The following is a 16,969-nucleotide window of genomic DNA, read 5'->3' as shown; positions in this document are numbered from 1 at the left end:
TGTGGTACGGACCGGTATGATCTGGCTTATAGTACTGCAAAAGCCATGTCGTTTTTGAAGAACACTGTTGCACAAGTGTAACGGACTCTAGTGGTTGAAGTGTACTGTGCTTCAAGGCGGTGAGCTAAATAGAGCATAGGCTAATGGGATTAAAGCTTTTGCTTAGTCAAGTTTATTGTCCTATGCACAAAGAACAGTGAGGTGCAGGTACAGTGAAAGACTTGCAGCAGCATCACAGGCACGTATATCCAGACAGCATACAGAACATAAATTACACTGAATTTGGGAGGCTTCCTTATAGTCCCATGCAAGGCTCCATTTAAACTGAGAGGAATCGTCTGTCTTATTGAAGAAGAGCAGGTTAGTTAATGAGGTAAGTGCACTTGGGCAAAATAGGGAACTTTGGGAAGATTCTGTCCATATATAAATGATGTAGGATTGTTTTCTTGGGAGCTTCAGGTTCAGTATTATTTAATTTCTCAGCAATAGCAACTCTTGCAGCACACACAAAATGCTAGAGGAACTCAGCAGATCAGGCAGCATCTATGGAAATGAATACAGTTGATGTTTCAGGCTGAGACTCTTGTTCGGGACTCTTATTGTGCACACCCATTCATCAGCCAGTTCCCTCAAAACAAAATGAATATATTGCCTCTGAGGTTAGCTTGAAAAGCTGCTGATAATTAGCTTGGAAAGTTGGAGTCCTGATGAAGGGCCTTGTCCTGAAACATCAACTGTTTATTCCGCTCCTGTTTATGCTGCCTGACCTGCTGAATTCCTTCTGCCCATCTGTCTGTCTCTGGGTTTCCAGCATCTGCAGAATCTCTTGGGTTTTGAAACTTTTTCCCTTTTGACTGTCTGATTAAATGGTGATATTTTCTAAAATACAAAACCTGTGGACTTTACTAAGACAAACCCAACCAAATATTTGCAGGGAGATGCACAGACTAAGTGGTACACCAGGGATTAGCAGGTTGTTTATGGGTTGGATAAACATTACACTGCAGGTTTAACACCTTGGATTTAAAAAAAACTGCAGAACAGATGGGATGGATTACAAGGAATAATCACATTAAGTTGCTTAAGTAATGTCACTAAGATATAAATTCCTTGCCTGTGAGCATTGGCATTTAATTATTTTCTTTTAAGTTTTGTTGCTTATTGAGGTTTTTAGCAATTGTTAGTATCAAGAGCAAATGGCATTTTCAATACTGTATTCCTGAAATGCAGTAAAACCTTTCAAGGCAGTTCACAGAAACTGCATCAGGAAAAAAAAATGCTTGGTTGTATATGGAGAGATTGTTGGTTATTAAACTAGAGTAGATGCATAGAAATAAATAGTCTACCAAGCTGGCCGACAGCAACAATCTTTGGATCAATAACATTGCAAGGCAATGGGTGGACTGTTTAAGGTCAAGAAACTTTTTGTTATGTGAAGGCTGTGTCACTATAAGACACAGGGTTAGGGTCTGGATGTTAATAAGATCAGTGGTTCCCAACCTCCGGGCCGCAGGCCGATACTTGGGCCGTGAAGCATGCAGGGGTGCAGCGGTAGCCGGAGTGCACCCAGTACATCTTTAAGAAAAAAGCCAAAATAAACAAGCTAATTAATTAGGTGCCGCCCGGCACGTAAATGTCGGCCCAGATCAGAGGCAATTGCCGATTTCACTTGCTCTGTGCGATGTTCACTCCTCTTTCCAGGGCGCTGGAGCCTTTAGCTGTTCCATTGTTTGGTCAATTTAAACGCCAGCCCAGACATGCTGAAAAGACAGGGCTGTCAGGATCAAGGTGACATGTTGAATCTACACAAAATTCTAATGAAGTATAGGTGCTGCCATGCTTTCTTTGTAATGACAGTTACGTGCTGGTCCCAGGACAGATCCTCTGACACTTTTCAGAGAGAGAAACGTCGATCCTTAATGCCAAAGAATTTTAAGTTATTGGCCCCCTCCACCTCAGTTCCTCTAATGAAGACTGGCTTCTGGGTGGCACCTAATTAATTAGCTTGTTTATTTCGGCTTTTTTCTTAAAGATGTGCTGGGTGTGCTCCAGCTACCGCTGCACCCCTGCATGCTTCGCGGCCCAGTGTCGGTCCGTGGTCCGGAGGTTGGGGACGACTGAACAAGAACTATTTGATTTCACGGCAGGAGTAAAAATGTGAGTGAAAATGGATTTGGAGAGGGAAAAGGAGATGGGTGATAAGGCAGTAGGTCGGAGGGAGTTGTTTTTATATATAAAATACGTGTGTGTGTGTGTTAGATGAGGATTGAGAGTAGATTTGAAGATGAGTGAACAACAATATTTGAAGTGAAAGAACCATAAACTATGGTTCAGCTAAATGGGAACTGGAAGTGAAGTTGCTTGATTATCAGTCTGGTGGGTATGAGGCTAAAGGAGTAGGAAGTTGGATCTGCGAGCAAGATAATCTTGGAGAGAGCATTAAAAAAAACAACTAAAGTTGCTTTGGTTAAAGGCTTTAGGGGCAGCCTGACCTGGTAGGCTGAGAGAAACACCAGAGACTGAGGTTGGATGTGCACACTGACCTATTTGTCACTGTGTTATTGCTTGAGGAACATTACCTCATCTTCCACCTGGGTACCACACAGCCTTCTGGACTCTGATATTGAGTTCTACTACTTGGATAACTTGCATTTTTTGTTTGTGTAAGAGCTAGTCAATTCATCTGTGATAAAGGCACAGTTATTCTCTATATTGGTATTTGTCTCCCATGTCCAACTGCTCTGCATTTCTCAATTTTACTTCATTCTGTGACACCCCTCGTTTTATTAGGTATCTGTCATTGTCCCTATTAACTCATTCACCAGGAGAAATTGTTTACAGCTTATCCCCATAGCAACTTTGCTAGTGGCAATGCAAATATGATTAAACATGCAAAGTTTCACTAGGGTTTCAATAATATCAGATCTAGAGGATATATGATGCTTATGGGTGTTTTGTAGATAAGTCTGGAATTAACAAAGCCATAAATGAGGGATCTGTAGTAGAAAAATATTTCAGTGCATCAGGAAATTGAGATATTACATAGGGCAGTTTGTAATTCAATGTAGGTGATAAATATTTCACCTTTGTAATTCTCTCAATAGTATTACAGATTCTCTCAATTGCAGCAGCTTGGGCTGCTTCAAATATCTTTTTTTGGTATTATTTAAAATTATTTTTGTATTTGCAGAATTTGTCTTTTGCATATTAGTTTGTTCATCCTCGTAGTTGTTCATTAACTATTCTGATTTTCTTTTGTATCTTCTGTAAATGCCCACAAGAAAATGATTCTCAGGGTGGTATATAAAGACATATGTGTACTTTGATAATAAATTTACTTTGAAGTAAACAAGCCAAAGAAAAGTATTGATGTTCCATTGTGATCCTCTCGATAAGCTTTAGGATATTGCCTTTTCAACTCTTTGATTCTGTGGCTGTTGCTTTAGAGAGTGCCATCACTTTAAATTGCCTGAAATTCTTATGTTTGAATCAAATTTCCATTGCAGTTACAGCACAGAAAAAGACCTTGTGTAAAATCTGAGTTTCACCAGATTGACCATGGTACATGATATTCGTCCTCGCCTATGACTGTGAAGTTGATTACACCACCCTCCTCTATCACTACTACTTTTAGCTAAGACTTCCTTATCCAGCTGTAGACACATAATCTTCTTCAATGGTTGTTTTTCTCTCCCACACGTATTTACTTGCTGGAAAACTTGTACAAATCCAGGCATTGTCCTTTTCCCTTTTGTGAGTCTCAAAATAAGACGCAAGCCAAATTCGCACTGGACTGAATCACCATTTCTTCACTTGGAAGATGGTGAGTTTTTGGTGTTTGTTTTGCTGAAGGGCAGTGGTGCTCTGTCACTGATGGCAGTCAACACCAAGATCAGCAGATTTCTGGAAATTGGAGGGATATGGGTTTGTAAGAAAATGTTTTGCAAGAAGTAGAAGATATTCAGCAGTGATCTTGAAGGGGTAATTGGCTGCCTATTTGTTAAGATCTTGTATAAACAGATAAACACATTCATGACTGAAACCTAAGTACATATCTGTTATTTTTGGAGTAAAATATTTTGAGGTTCTTCAGCATCCTAAAGCTTTCTTGGCAAGGAGCTAACAAATTATTAAAGAAGGATATAATTTTCTCTTTGGCTAGAAGTTTAGATTTAGTGCAGGGGTTCCTATCCTGGAGTTCACGGACCCCTCAGTTAATGGAAAGATGCCATAGCATAAAAAACTGGTTGAAAACCTCCAATTTAGTGTGTTAAGGACCAAATGCAGGAAGATGGGACTAGCTTCGATGGGTATCTTAGTTAATGTGGATGAGTTGGGCCAAAGGGTCTGTTTCTGTGCCATATTCCTTTGACTGGATTATGAAGGACAAAATCGGGGCAATTTGTAGTGTACAATAAAATATATTCCAACAGCTGCATGTTTGGATTAACAAGGTGGCTCCTTGGGGCATGTTTTCTGGATAGATTTAAGTAAAGTTATTAGAGGACAGTTTTTGGGTCTGATTTGAGAAAGTGGTGTCCTAATAGCAAAATGAGGATTAATTTCTTGAAATAAACAGACTGGTCTTTCATCAGAGACTGACCTGAAAAAAATTCCCACATCTAAAATTTGTTTGCTAGATTGGTGGATGTAGAGAATCAATACCAGTTTTATAGAGGCCCCATCATCTGTGGCATTCAAATTGTATAGTTCAGTCATATATGTTCGCAACATCCATTACCGAGTCTTGCATACTGTATTATATAAATGCCTTTTTAGTGCTGTCTTTATCATTGTGTAGCTGGCTGACTATATTCAATTTGCACAAATGGGCTTATCACGTGATTATTATAAATTCTGATTATGCTCTCCTTTGTCACTAAATAAAAGGAATAGGGTTGGATGGGAAAATAACAAACTATTTCTGTTCATTTTGGTTGTGAATTAATTAGAATTTGCTATCTGTATATACATAATTCCAACAAAGAAATAGTGGTGGTTATCAGCCCTTAAATCTTCCTGCAGTAAGTTGTGTGACTCTCTGCTTGTGTTTTGCATGCCAAGGATTTCAAAGTGACTTAGCTGCAAAGACATCACGAGTGCATGTTGAATACCATGTCATTTAATTTTTTTCCATAAACCACCCACCACCCCAAAGCAAAGGTGCAGTAGAGAATTGTTAATGAAAATTTTCAATGTCGATCATTTGGAGGAAAATGGAATTTTAAAAATATTTTAGGCCCAGCTTCTGTCTCTATGTTCATTCTTTGCCCAAACTTCCCCTGTCTGTTTACTTATTTGCTGAATTCATCTTCTCAGAAATTGTGTTAATAAATCCTAAGAAGTAGGAGCAGAGTTAAGCCATTTGACCCATCAGGTCTCTTCCGCCATTCCATCATAGCTAGTTTATTAACCCTCTCAATTCCATTCTCCTGCCTTCTTCCTGTAACCTTTGGCACGTTTACTGATCAAGAACCTATCAACTTTCGCTTCAAATATACCCAGTAATTAGGCCTCCACTGCCAGAAGTGGCAATGAATTCCACGGATTCACCACCCCCTGGCTAAAGAAGTTTCTTCTCATCACTGTTCTAAATGGATGTCCTTCTATTTAGGCTGTGCCCTCTGGCCTTGGACTTTCCCCCGCTACAGGAAATATCCTCTCAACATCTACTCAATATTCAATAGGTTTCAATGAGATCTCCCCCCACCCCCATACTTCCAAATTCCAGTGAGTACAGACCCAGAGCCATCAAATGTTCCTCATACAATTAACCTTTTCATTCCCAGGATAATATGGAAATGTAGAAACATAGAAAATAGGTGCAGGAGTAGACCATTCAGCCCTTCGAGCCTGCACCGCCATTCAGTACGATCATGGCTAATCATCCAACTCAGAACCCTGTACCAGCCTTCCCTCCATACCCCCTGATCCCTTTAGCCACAAGGGCCATATCTAACTCCCTCTTAAATATAGCCAATGAACTGGCCTCAACTGTTTCCTGTGGCAGAGAATTCCACAGATTCCCCACTCTCTGAGTGAAGAAGTTTTTCCTAATCCCGGTCCTAAAAGGCTTCCCCTTTATCCTCAAACTGTGACCCCTCGTTCTGGACTTCCCCAACATCGGGAACAATCGTCCTGCATCAAGCCTGTCCAATCCCTTTAGGATTTTATACATTTCAATCAGATCTCCCCTCAATCTATTAAATTCCAACGAGTATAAGCCTAGTTCATCCAGTCTTTCATCATATGAAAGTCCTGCCATCCCAGGAATCAATCTGGTGAACCTTCTTTGTACTCCCTCTATGGCAAGGATGTCTTTCCTCAGATTAGGGGACCAAAACTGCACACAATGCTCCACGTGTGGCCTCACCAAGGCCTTGCACAACTGCAGTAGTACCTCCCTGTCCCTGTACTCGAATCCTCTTGCTATAAATGCCAGCATACCATTCACCTTTTTCACCGCCTGCTGTACCTGCATGCCCACTTTCAATGACTGGTGTATAATGACACCCAGATCTCGTTGCACCTCCCCTTTTCCTAATCGGCCACCATTCAGATAATAACCTGTTTTCCTGTTTTTGCCACCAAAGTGGATAACTTCACATTTATCCACATTAAATTGCATCTGCCATGAATTTGCCCACTCACCTAACCTATCCAAGTCACCCTGCATCCTCTTAACATCCTCCTCACAGCTAACACTGCCACCCAGCTTCGTGTCATCCGCAAACTTGGAGATGCTGCATTAAATTCCCTCATCCAAGTCATTAATATATATTGTAAACAACTGGGGTCCCAGCACTGAGCCTTGTGGTACCCCACTAGTCACTGCCTGCCATTCTGAAAAGGTTCTGTTTATTCCCACTCTTTGCTTCCTGTCTGCCAACCAATTCTCTATCCACATCAATACCTTACCCCCAATACCGTGTGCTTTAAGTTTGCACACTAATCTCCTGTGTGGGACCTTGTCAAAAGCCTTTAGAAAATCCAAATATACCACATCCACTCGTTCTCCCCTATCCACTCTACTAGTTACATCCTCAAAAAATTCTATGAGATTCGTCAGACATGATTTTCCTTTCACAAATCCATGGTGACTTTGTCCGATGATTTCACCGCTTTCCAAATGTACTGTTATCACATCTTTGATAACTGACTCTAGCATTTTCCCCACCACCGATGTCAGGCTAACCGGTCTATAATTCCCTGGTTTCTCTCTCCCTCCTTTTTTAAAAAGTGGGGTTACATTAGCCACCCTCCAATCCTCAGGAACTAGTCCAGAATCTCAAGAGTTTTGAAAAATTATCACTAATGCATCCACTATTTCTTGGGCTACTTCCTTAAGCACTCTGGGATGCAGACCATCTGGCCCTGGGGATTTATCTGCCTTTAATCCCTTCAATTTACCTAACACCACTTCCCTACTAACATGTATTTCCCTCAGTTCCTCCATCTCACTGGATCCTCTGTCCCCTACTATTTCCGGAAGATTATTTATGTCCTCCTTAGTGAAGACAGAACCAAAGTAGTTATTCAGTTGGTCTGCCATGTCCTTGTTCCTCATGATCAAAATGAAGGTGGACAGAATGAAGGTGCTTGATGAAGTGGTACCCCAGTCCATGATTGGTGTCACTGATGTAGAGGAGGCCATACTCGCAATTTCAGATTCAATAGATGACCCTGACAGACTCGCAGTCTGAAAGGACTGTTCGGAGCTCTGAATGTTGGTGAGGGGTGAAGGAAGAGTTAAAGTGGCGGGTGTAGCACTTGTCCCACTTGCAGTGATAAGTGCTGGGGGTGGGGGGAGATCTGTGGGGAGGGATGAGTGGACAATGGAGCTGTGTAGAGAGCGATTTGTACAGAAAGCGAGGGGTGTGGGTGGGGGGGTGTTGTCGGTAGAGGGAAAGATGTGCTTAGTGGAGATGACTGAAGTTGTGGAGAATGATGTGGACTGGTAGGTAAATGACAATATGCAACAGACTCTGCTAAATTTCACATCCATACTTCCCTATTTTTAATGTATACTAAGTTCTCTTTATCCCCTGCCTTAATTAACAAGGTCAGCTGCAGTGGTTATTTATTTTTTGTGATATAGTGCAACATCTTTTTTCACGGTAACACATCGAAGCTGTACCCTCTCTAACATGCTGGTAGAGAGAGTTTTATTTGGGTTTTTAGCGCTGGAAATAGTTACATCCCAACACGCGGGACAGAAGCAAGGTCGCATTGTGTATTCCAGGGACCAGCTGTTTGCGCTAATGCCAGCCGGTTTAGCAAGCAGAGCGGCGGACACCCCTGCTGAAATCTGGAGGGAAAACACAGAGGATGCAGAGGGGGATCACAAAGTCGAGGAAAGAGGACCGGGTTGAGACAACAGAGACTTATGGAGAAAAGGAGTTCGGTGGGTAATAAAATGGACGAGTTCATGGCGCTATCCAGGCATCAGAGAACATTTCGGGAGTGCAGTGTTATGTGTTTCACTGGAACGGGGCTGCACGAGGACATACACGATCAAAACTTCTCCATGGACGGCTTCCAGACCGTTCGGGCTGACTGGAAGTGCACTGAGACGGTAAGCATAAAGGAATTGGGTGCTTATTGTTCTGGTTAACAACAGATGGTGCAATCTGGGGCATTTTACGATGGAGGAACGTGTTTGTGGACCGGATATTGAAACATAGAAACATAGAAAATAGGTGCAGGAGTAGGCCATTCGGCCCTTCGAGCCTGCACCGCCATTTATTATCATGGCTGATCATCCAACTCAGAACACCGCCCCAGCCTTCCCTCCATACCCCCTGACCCCCGTAGCCACAAGGGCCATATCTAACTCCCTCTTAAATATAGCCAATGAACTGGCCTCAACTGTTTCCTGTGGCAGAGAATTCCACAGATTCACCACTCTCTGTGTGAAGAAGTTTTTCCTAATCTCGGTCCTAAAAGGCTTCCCCTCTATCCTCAAACTGTGACCCCTCGTTCTGGACTTCCCCAACATCGGGAACAATCTTCCTGCATCTAGCCTGTCCAATCCCTTTAGGATCTTATACGTTTCAATCAGATCCCCCCTCAATCTTCTAAATTCCAACGAGTACAAGCCCAGTTCATCCATTCTTCCTTCATATGAAAGTCCTGCCATCCCAGGAATCAATCTGGTGAACCTTCTCTGTACTCCCTCTATGGCAAGGATGTCTTTCCTCAGGTTAGGGGACCAAAACTGCACACAATACTCCAGGTGTGGTCTCACCAAGGCCTTGTACAACTGCAGTAGTACCTCCCTGCTCCTGTACTCAAATCTTCTCGCTATAAATGCCAGCATACCATTTGCCTTTTTCACCGCCTGCTGTACCTGCATGCCCACTTTCAATGACTGGTGTATAATGACACCCAGGTCTCGTTGCACCTCCCCTTTTCCTAATCGGCCACCATTCAGATAATAATCTGTTTTCCTGTATTTGCCACCAAAGTGGATAACTTCACATTTATCCACATTAAATTGCATCTGCCATGAATTTGCCCACTCACCCAACCTATCCAAGTCACCCTGCATCCTCTTAGCATCCTCCTCACAGCTAACACTGCCACCCAGCTTCGTGTCATCCGCAAACTTGGAGATGCTGCATTTAATTCCCTCATCCAAGTCATTAATATATATTGTAAACAACTGGGGTCCCAGCACTGAGCCTTGCGGTACCCCACTAGTCACCGCCTGCCATTCTGAAAAGGTCCCGTTTATTCCCACTCTTTGCTTCCTGTCTGCTAACCAACTCTCCACCCACACCAATACCTTACCCCCAATACCGTGTGCTTTAAGTTTGCACACTAATCTCCTGTGTGGGACCTTGTCAAAAGCCTTCTGAAAATCCAAATATACCACATCCACTGGTTCTCCCCTATCCACTCTACTAGTTACATCCTCAAAAAATTCTATGAGATTCGTCAGACATGATTTTCCTTTCACAAATCCATGCTGACTTTGTCGGATCATTTCACCGCTTTCCAAATGTGCTGTTATCACATCCTTGATAACACCGACGTTAGGCTAACCGGTCTATAATTCCCCGGTTTCTCTCTCCCTCCTTTTTTAAAAAGTGGAGTTACATTAGCCACCCTCCAATCCTCAGGAACTAGTCCAGAATCTAACGAGTTTTGAAAAATTATCACTAATGCATCCACTATTTCTTGGGCTACTTCCTTAAGCACCCTGGGATGCAGACCATCTGGCCCTGGGGATTTATCTGCCTTCAATCCCTTCAATTTACCTAACACCACTTCCCTACTAACATGTATTTCGCTCAGTTCCTCCATCTCACTGGACCCTCTGTCCCCTACTATTTCTGGAAGATTATTTATGTCCTCCTTAGTGAAGACAGAACCAAAGTAATTATTCAATTGGTCTGCCATGTCCTTGCTCCCCATAATCAATTCACCTGTAACTTTTTACTTTTGGACTTCGGCCACATTCCACCGAGATACAAAACTTGGCGGCACGGGATGTCGTTCCTGCCTATGGCCATTGAACTCGCAGCTCCTCCCGTGGAGGGTTAGACACCCTGAGCCAATAGACTGGTCCTGGACTTATTTTCCATCTGGCATAGTTTGCATTTTGTGGTTTGATTGTTTGTGGTTTTTATATTGCTATATTTATGCTCTATTCTTGGTTGGTGCAGCTGTAACGAAACCCAATTTCCCTGGGATCAATAAAGTATATCTATCTATCTATCCATCTATCTCATTTTGTTTTTTTGTTATTTATTTATGTTTCCATTTGGTGACATATATGTACCTTGATAATAACATTTACTTTGAACTTTAAACAGGCCCTTCTAGCCCTTTGAGCCATACTGTCTAGCAACCTCCGATTTAATCCCCGTCTAATCACGGGAGAATTTACAATACCAAAATGAACTTATCAACCGATGCATCTTTGGACTGTGGGAAGAAACCGGAACACCCAGAGGAAACCTACGAAGTCACAGGGAGAACATACAAACTCTTCACAGACAGCAGTGGGAATTGAACCCAGGTCACTGGTGCTCTAAAGCATTGTGCTCACCATTACACTACCACAACTGAGAGTGTTGACAAATTCCAAGATCCCTTTCCAATAGTGTCAAAGTAGTGAATCCAGTTTGCTGTGAGACGAGTTGCATTTTCTTTCTTGTGCTGGCAAGTAGTAAAACATCATTAGTCTGTTTTGACCAGCTGAAACTTGCTAAGTAGTTGTCATATCCATGGAGGGATTGACTGCTATATGTCACTGCAATCTTGGTGTTATTGCTGATGGCCTGGGAGGTGTCTGTGGTTTTTATCTGCAGGAAGTATGTGCCCTTACCCCTTACAATGTACTCTCTGTATTTTCACCACTTGAGAAGCACAATGTTGTTGAAATGATTTTAGTAGCCCTTAGTACATCATTTGAATCTGCCAAATTATTTGACTGTGAGCTTTGTTCAAGTCTGTTGGGTGCAAAGTACTTTTTCAATAGTAATAGAGGTTTAAAAGTAAATTTATTATCAGTACGTATCACATCACATCACATCATTACATGCCGTGTTGTATGACGTGGACGAGCATGGCTTTTGATCACGATTGTTCTTGGCTAATTTTTCTATAGAAGTAGTTTGCCATTGCTGCCTTCTGGGCAGTGTCTTTACAAGATGGGTGACTCCAGTCATTATCAATACTCCTCAGAGATTGTTTGCCTGGCATCAGTGGTTGCATAACCAGGATTGTGATATACAGCAGCTGCTCAGACGACCATCCACCACCTGCTCCCATGGCTTTACGTGACCCTGATCAGAGGGGCGAAGCAGGTGCTACACCTTACCCAATGGTGACCTGTAGGCTAGCGGAGGGAAGGAGTGCCTTACACTCCAGTAGTAGAGACGTATCTCTGCCCCACCGCCCCAAAAAAAATATGAATATAGATGTTAAATGCCATTAAACATGAAACCCACATTATCATAAGCACGAGAAAGTCTGTAGATACTGGAAATCCAAAGCAACACGCACAGTATGCTGGAGGAGCTCAGCAGGTCAGGCAGCATCTATGGAAAGGAATAGATGGTCAATGTTTTGGGCAGAGACCCTTCTTTAGGACCTGGTGAGCTCCTCCAGTAATTTGTGTGTGTCACTGACATATTATGGTCTTCTACATGTTATGGTCTCCCTACTTTTATGGACTTTCATAGAAAGGAATCAGAGTCAGGTTTATTATCGCGAATGTCGTGAAATTTGTTAACTTAGCAGCAGCAGCCACAGCAGCAGCAGTTCAATGCAGTATATAATATGGAAGAAAAAAATAAATAAGTAAATCAGTTGTAGTATATGTATATTGAATAGATTAAAAATTGTGCAAAAAACAGAAATAATATATTTTTAAAATGTGAGGTAGTGTTCGAGGTTCAATGTCCATTTAGGAATCGGATGGCAGAGGGGAAGAAACTGTTCTTGAATCGCTGAGTGTGTGTTTTCAGGTACTTCCTACCTGATGGTAACAGTGAGAAAAGGGCATGCCCTGGGTGCTAGAGGTCCTTAATAATGGACGCTGCCTTTCTGAGACACCGCTCCTTGAAGAAGTTCTGGGTATTTTGTAGGCTAGTACCCAGGATGGAGCTGACTACATCTGCAGCTTCTTTTGGTGCTGTGCAATAGCACCCCCCCCCCCCCATACCAGACAGTGATGCAGCCTTTCAGAATGCTCTCCATGGTACATCTATAGAAGTCTTTGAGTGTATTTGATGACATGCCAAATTTCTTCAAACTCCTCATGAATTATAGTCGCTGTCTTGCCACCTTTTATAGTTGTATCGATATGTTGGGACCAGCTTAGATCCTCAGAGATCTTGACATCCAGGAACTTGAAACTGCTCACTTTTTCCACTTCTGATCCCTCTATGAGGATCGGTATGTGTTCCTTCATCTTACCCTTCCTGAAGTCCACAATCAGCTCTTTCGTCTTACTGACGTTGAGTGCCAGGTGGTTGCTGTGATACCACTTCACTAGTTGGTATATGTCGCTCCTGTATGCCCTCTCGTCACCACCTGAGATTCTACCAACAATGGTTGTATCAGCAGCAAATTTATAGATGGTATTTGAGCTATGCCTAGCCACATAGTCATAGGTATACAGAGAGTGGAGCAGTAGGCTAAGCACACACCCCTGAGGTGCACCAGTGTTGATCGTCAGTGAGGAGCAGGTTTTATCACCAATCTGCACAGATTGTGGTCTTCAGGTTAGGAAGTCGAGGATTGTGGGGGTGGAGAGAAAAAGCAGTTTAATTGGGGATCTGGCCAAGTATCTGATTCCCATTTGCAACAAAGGGGGAAAGAATGAGATTCAGCTGGTGGGTAGTTTTGCATTACATCCAGTGCAGATCTCGGGTAATGCAGCTTCTGCCCCAGAGCCAAGGCAGAGTATAAGTTTACATGGAAGCTCATAGGATTTGCATAATTCTCAGGCATTTTAATGTTGGGACATATCGAACGATAGTGCCCTTATTGGCAGAGTAACATTAGATTTGGTTGTCCAGGGAACTGAAGTCTATGCATGTGTCTCAGAGTTTTGTTATAGAACCATTACATGCATACTCATAAAATGATGAACATTTAGCAATACAAGCAGAAGTAGGCTTTTCAGCTCCTTTTGTCTGCTGTGCTATTTAATGCTTCTTTTGGCTCACTGGGTTTTTTACATTTTGTTTACTATTTCCAAGTATTTGCTTCAACTGCATGTGTTCTCTGTAGATAATTTGGAGTTTAGTTTTGACGTATGAGGCAACAACGGTTTAAAGAGTTTACTTAAAGTCGAAGATTGTAAATTTTAAGGAGATATGGCCACAGAAAACTGGGCTGATATTTCAGTCTGTCACAGATGTGATACTGGAGATGGTGACTTTCAACTGATGTGTTAATCTTGTGTACTAGTTTCTCATATGGATTTGAAATCAAAATCTCGTGCTGCTAAAGGGAAGAACGAGTAGAGATTCTCCATGGTGCCCTGGCTATTAATTATCTCGCTGAATATGTCACGGTTCAAAGTAAATTTATTATCAAAAAAGATATGTCACCATATAAAACCTTAAGATTCATCATCCTGTAGGCATTCACAGTAAATACAAGAAACAGAATAGAATCAATCAATCATTGAAACTTATCAAATGTTGAAAGGCCTTAACAGAGTGGATGTGGAGAGGACGTTTCCTATGGGGGAGGAGTCTAAGAACAGAGGGTACAAGCTCAGAATAGAGAGACATCCATTTAGAACCGAGATGAGCAACTTCTTTAGCCGGAGAGTGGTGAATCTGTAGAATTTGTTGCCACAGGTGTCTGTGGAGACCAACTCATTCAGTATATTTAAGACAGAGGTTGATAAATTCTTGATTGGTCAGGACTTGAAGGGATACAGGGAGACAGCAGGTGATTGGGGCTGAGAGGGAAATGGATCAGCCATGATGAAATGGTGGAGCAGATTCGATGGGTCAACTGGCCTAATTCTGCTCCGATATCTTATGGTCTTAAAGACTGCACCCAACCGGACAGACAAACAACTAATGTGCAAAAGACAAAATGTGCAAATACAAAAAGAAAAAAATAATAATAAATATTGAAAACATGAGTCCTCGAAAGTGAGTTCATGGGTTTTGGGTTGAGTGAAGTTGTCCCTTCTGGTTCAAGAGCCTGATGGTTGAGGGATGATAATTGTTCCTGAACTTGGTGGTATGGGTACCACCCTCCTGTTGGCAGCAGGAAGAAGCGAGTAGTGGAGGGTCCTTGATGACAATGCTCCGTATAGATGTGCTCAATGGTGAGGAGGCCTTGACCTGTGATGTACAAGGCCATTCCCACTGCTAATTGTGGGCTTTTCCATTCAACAGCATTGGTTGCATCGCGGGTGGTATAGAAACACCAGACAATATAATCTCCACTACAGATCCATAGTAGTTTGTCAAAGTTTTAGATGACATGCTGAATCTTCGCAAACTTCTAAGAAAGTGAAGGTGGCCCTGTGCTTTCTTCAAAATGGTACTTATGGCTGGACCCAGGACAGATCCTCTGAAAAGATAACACCGAGGAATTTAAAATTGCGGAGTTGCTGACCCTCTACATGTCTGATTTCCCTGACTAGCGCCGACTCATGAACCTCTGGTTTCCTCCTGAAATCAATAATCAGTTCCTTGGTCTTGCTGACATTGAGTGAGAGTGGTGGTTGTTGTGGCACCACTCAGCCAGAGTTTGTCATTCTCCCATATCCTATATCCATCCTGGATTCTTTGGATTTTGTTTCTTTTGCTTTTTTTTTTGTTTGCTGTTTGTGCAATTATTTTTGTGCATGGTGGGGGGAGTTGTTTGATGTGTTTATTTGAACAGGTTCCATAGTTTTCTTTGTTTCGTGGCTATCTGTGGTGAAGACGACTCTCGGGGTTGTATACTGAATACATGCTTTAATAAATGTACTTTGAATCTAAATGCTGATTCAACATCTGTTGAATTGAAGCACTTGATATGCGTAAATTGGCTGCCACATCTTGTACTTCGTATTTGAGTGCAGGGAAGTACTGACTTGACTGTGAAGGCTAAGTTTTTCATTGTTTGCAAATGTATAGATATACCATTTGGGTGCACCGCCGCTTGCTTTGCCCTGAACTTCAAGTTGCAGAGAGTTGAGGACACAGCCCATTCTCTCACAAAAAGCAACTCCCCACTGTTGATTCTGCCTATGCTTTCTGCTGTCTTGGGAAAGCAGCCAACATAATCAAAGACACTTTGCACCCACTTTTTCATGGGAGAAGATATAAAGATTTGAAATCATGCACCACCGGGCTCAAGGACAGATTTTTGATCTGCTGTTTTAAGACTCTTGACTGAATTTCTTGTACAGTAAAGGTGAACCCTTGATCTCTTGGTCTATGTTGTGGCCCTTGCACATTATTTTTAACTCTGCATCTTCTCTAACTAACTATAACACAATGTAACTATAACGTTTTACCCCCCCCCCCCCCCATACAGTAGCAGAGAGGTTAGAGCAACCATAGGAAATATGAAAACGGGTCTGCTGAATTAAAACATTGTAACCAATATCATACTGTATGTTTGGAGAGTAATAATAACTTGCAGAATATGGATTTGACTTCCCTTGTGGATTCCTGACTGTATAATAGATGTGCACTCTTTCCCTTCCCCACTGAAGAGTGTAAATAGATCCAAGGATTGATTAGGAATTGTTTCAAGGACTATGGCCATATATTCTATGATTTGCCATTCCTTCTCTAAATATCTCCCCCTTGAATCCCTTTTGCCCATCTTGTTTCAATGCAATTTGTTTTTGTTGTGTTCAAGGAATGATGGGAGAAGTCTGAAATTTTGGCTGAAAAGATTAACAATACATAAATACAGTGTGTTGACAGCCTTTAAAGTGTATTTCATGTGTGTTAATATAAATTGCTGAGAACTTGTGGGCTATTAGTCTCTGTACAGGTGGCCCTTAATATTAGATTCAGTACATAAGGCTGAATAGTGCGAAGGATACCAGTTCTGTTTCCTTGGGTATCTTTCTATCTTTTGTAAAGGGAATTCATCAGTTGTAGGTGGGGTTTGGAGATGAAGAAACCAAATCCTACCTGCCTTCTGTAGAATTCCTCCTGCTGTGGTCTTTGCCTTGAGCAATTATTTCTTTGCAGGAATTTGAAGCCAATGTTTCAGCTTGGATTTCATTGAAGCCTGAGGCTGAGAGACTGCTGCAGCCCTATTAGTGCTATTTGTACTTTGAACCTGGTATTCAGTAAGGCCTGACATTCTCTAATTGGCTTCCCAGGCAGGAGTGCATGATGGTGATGAAGTGCTATGTGGAAATTCTTAGCAGATGGAGCTATACCAATTTGTGAATTGTGAATGCAGATGTGTTGCTGAGCTTAAATGTGACCTGCTACCTGTATCAGAATGCAATTTACAGGTTTAAATCGATGGG

The 16,969-nt window shown here is 42.1% G+C and overlaps 1 protein-coding gene across 3 annotated transcripts in view; it reads left to right on the top strand.

Annotated features, from left to right (window-relative positions):
* fbxo8 (F-box protein 8) overlaps positions 1 to 16,969 on the top strand; it is an 88,983-nt gene that overhangs the window by 8,082 nt on the left and 63,932 nt on the right. Inside the window, exon 2 of one of the 3 annotated variants that reach the window (XM_072257659.1) lies at positions 2,033 to 2,157. The exons of the other annotated variants lie outside the window; for them this stretch is intronic. The gene's annotated coding sequence lies outside the window, so the exon portion shown is untranslated. The remainder of the gene's footprint in view (positions 1 to 2,032; positions 2,158 to 16,969) is intronic. 3 annotated transcript variants of the gene reach the window in all.

Source organism: Mobula birostris, chromosome 5 (genome assembly GCF_030028105.1).
Source record: "Mobula birostris isolate sMobBir1 chromosome 5, sMobBir1.hap1, whole genome shotgun sequence".
Taxonomy (NCBI): Eukaryota; Metazoa; Chordata; class Chondrichthyes; order Myliobatiformes; family Myliobatidae; genus Mobula; species Mobula birostris.
The sequence above is the reverse complement of the archived record's forward strand: the minus strand, read 5'-3'. Positions and strand labels throughout refer to the sequence as shown.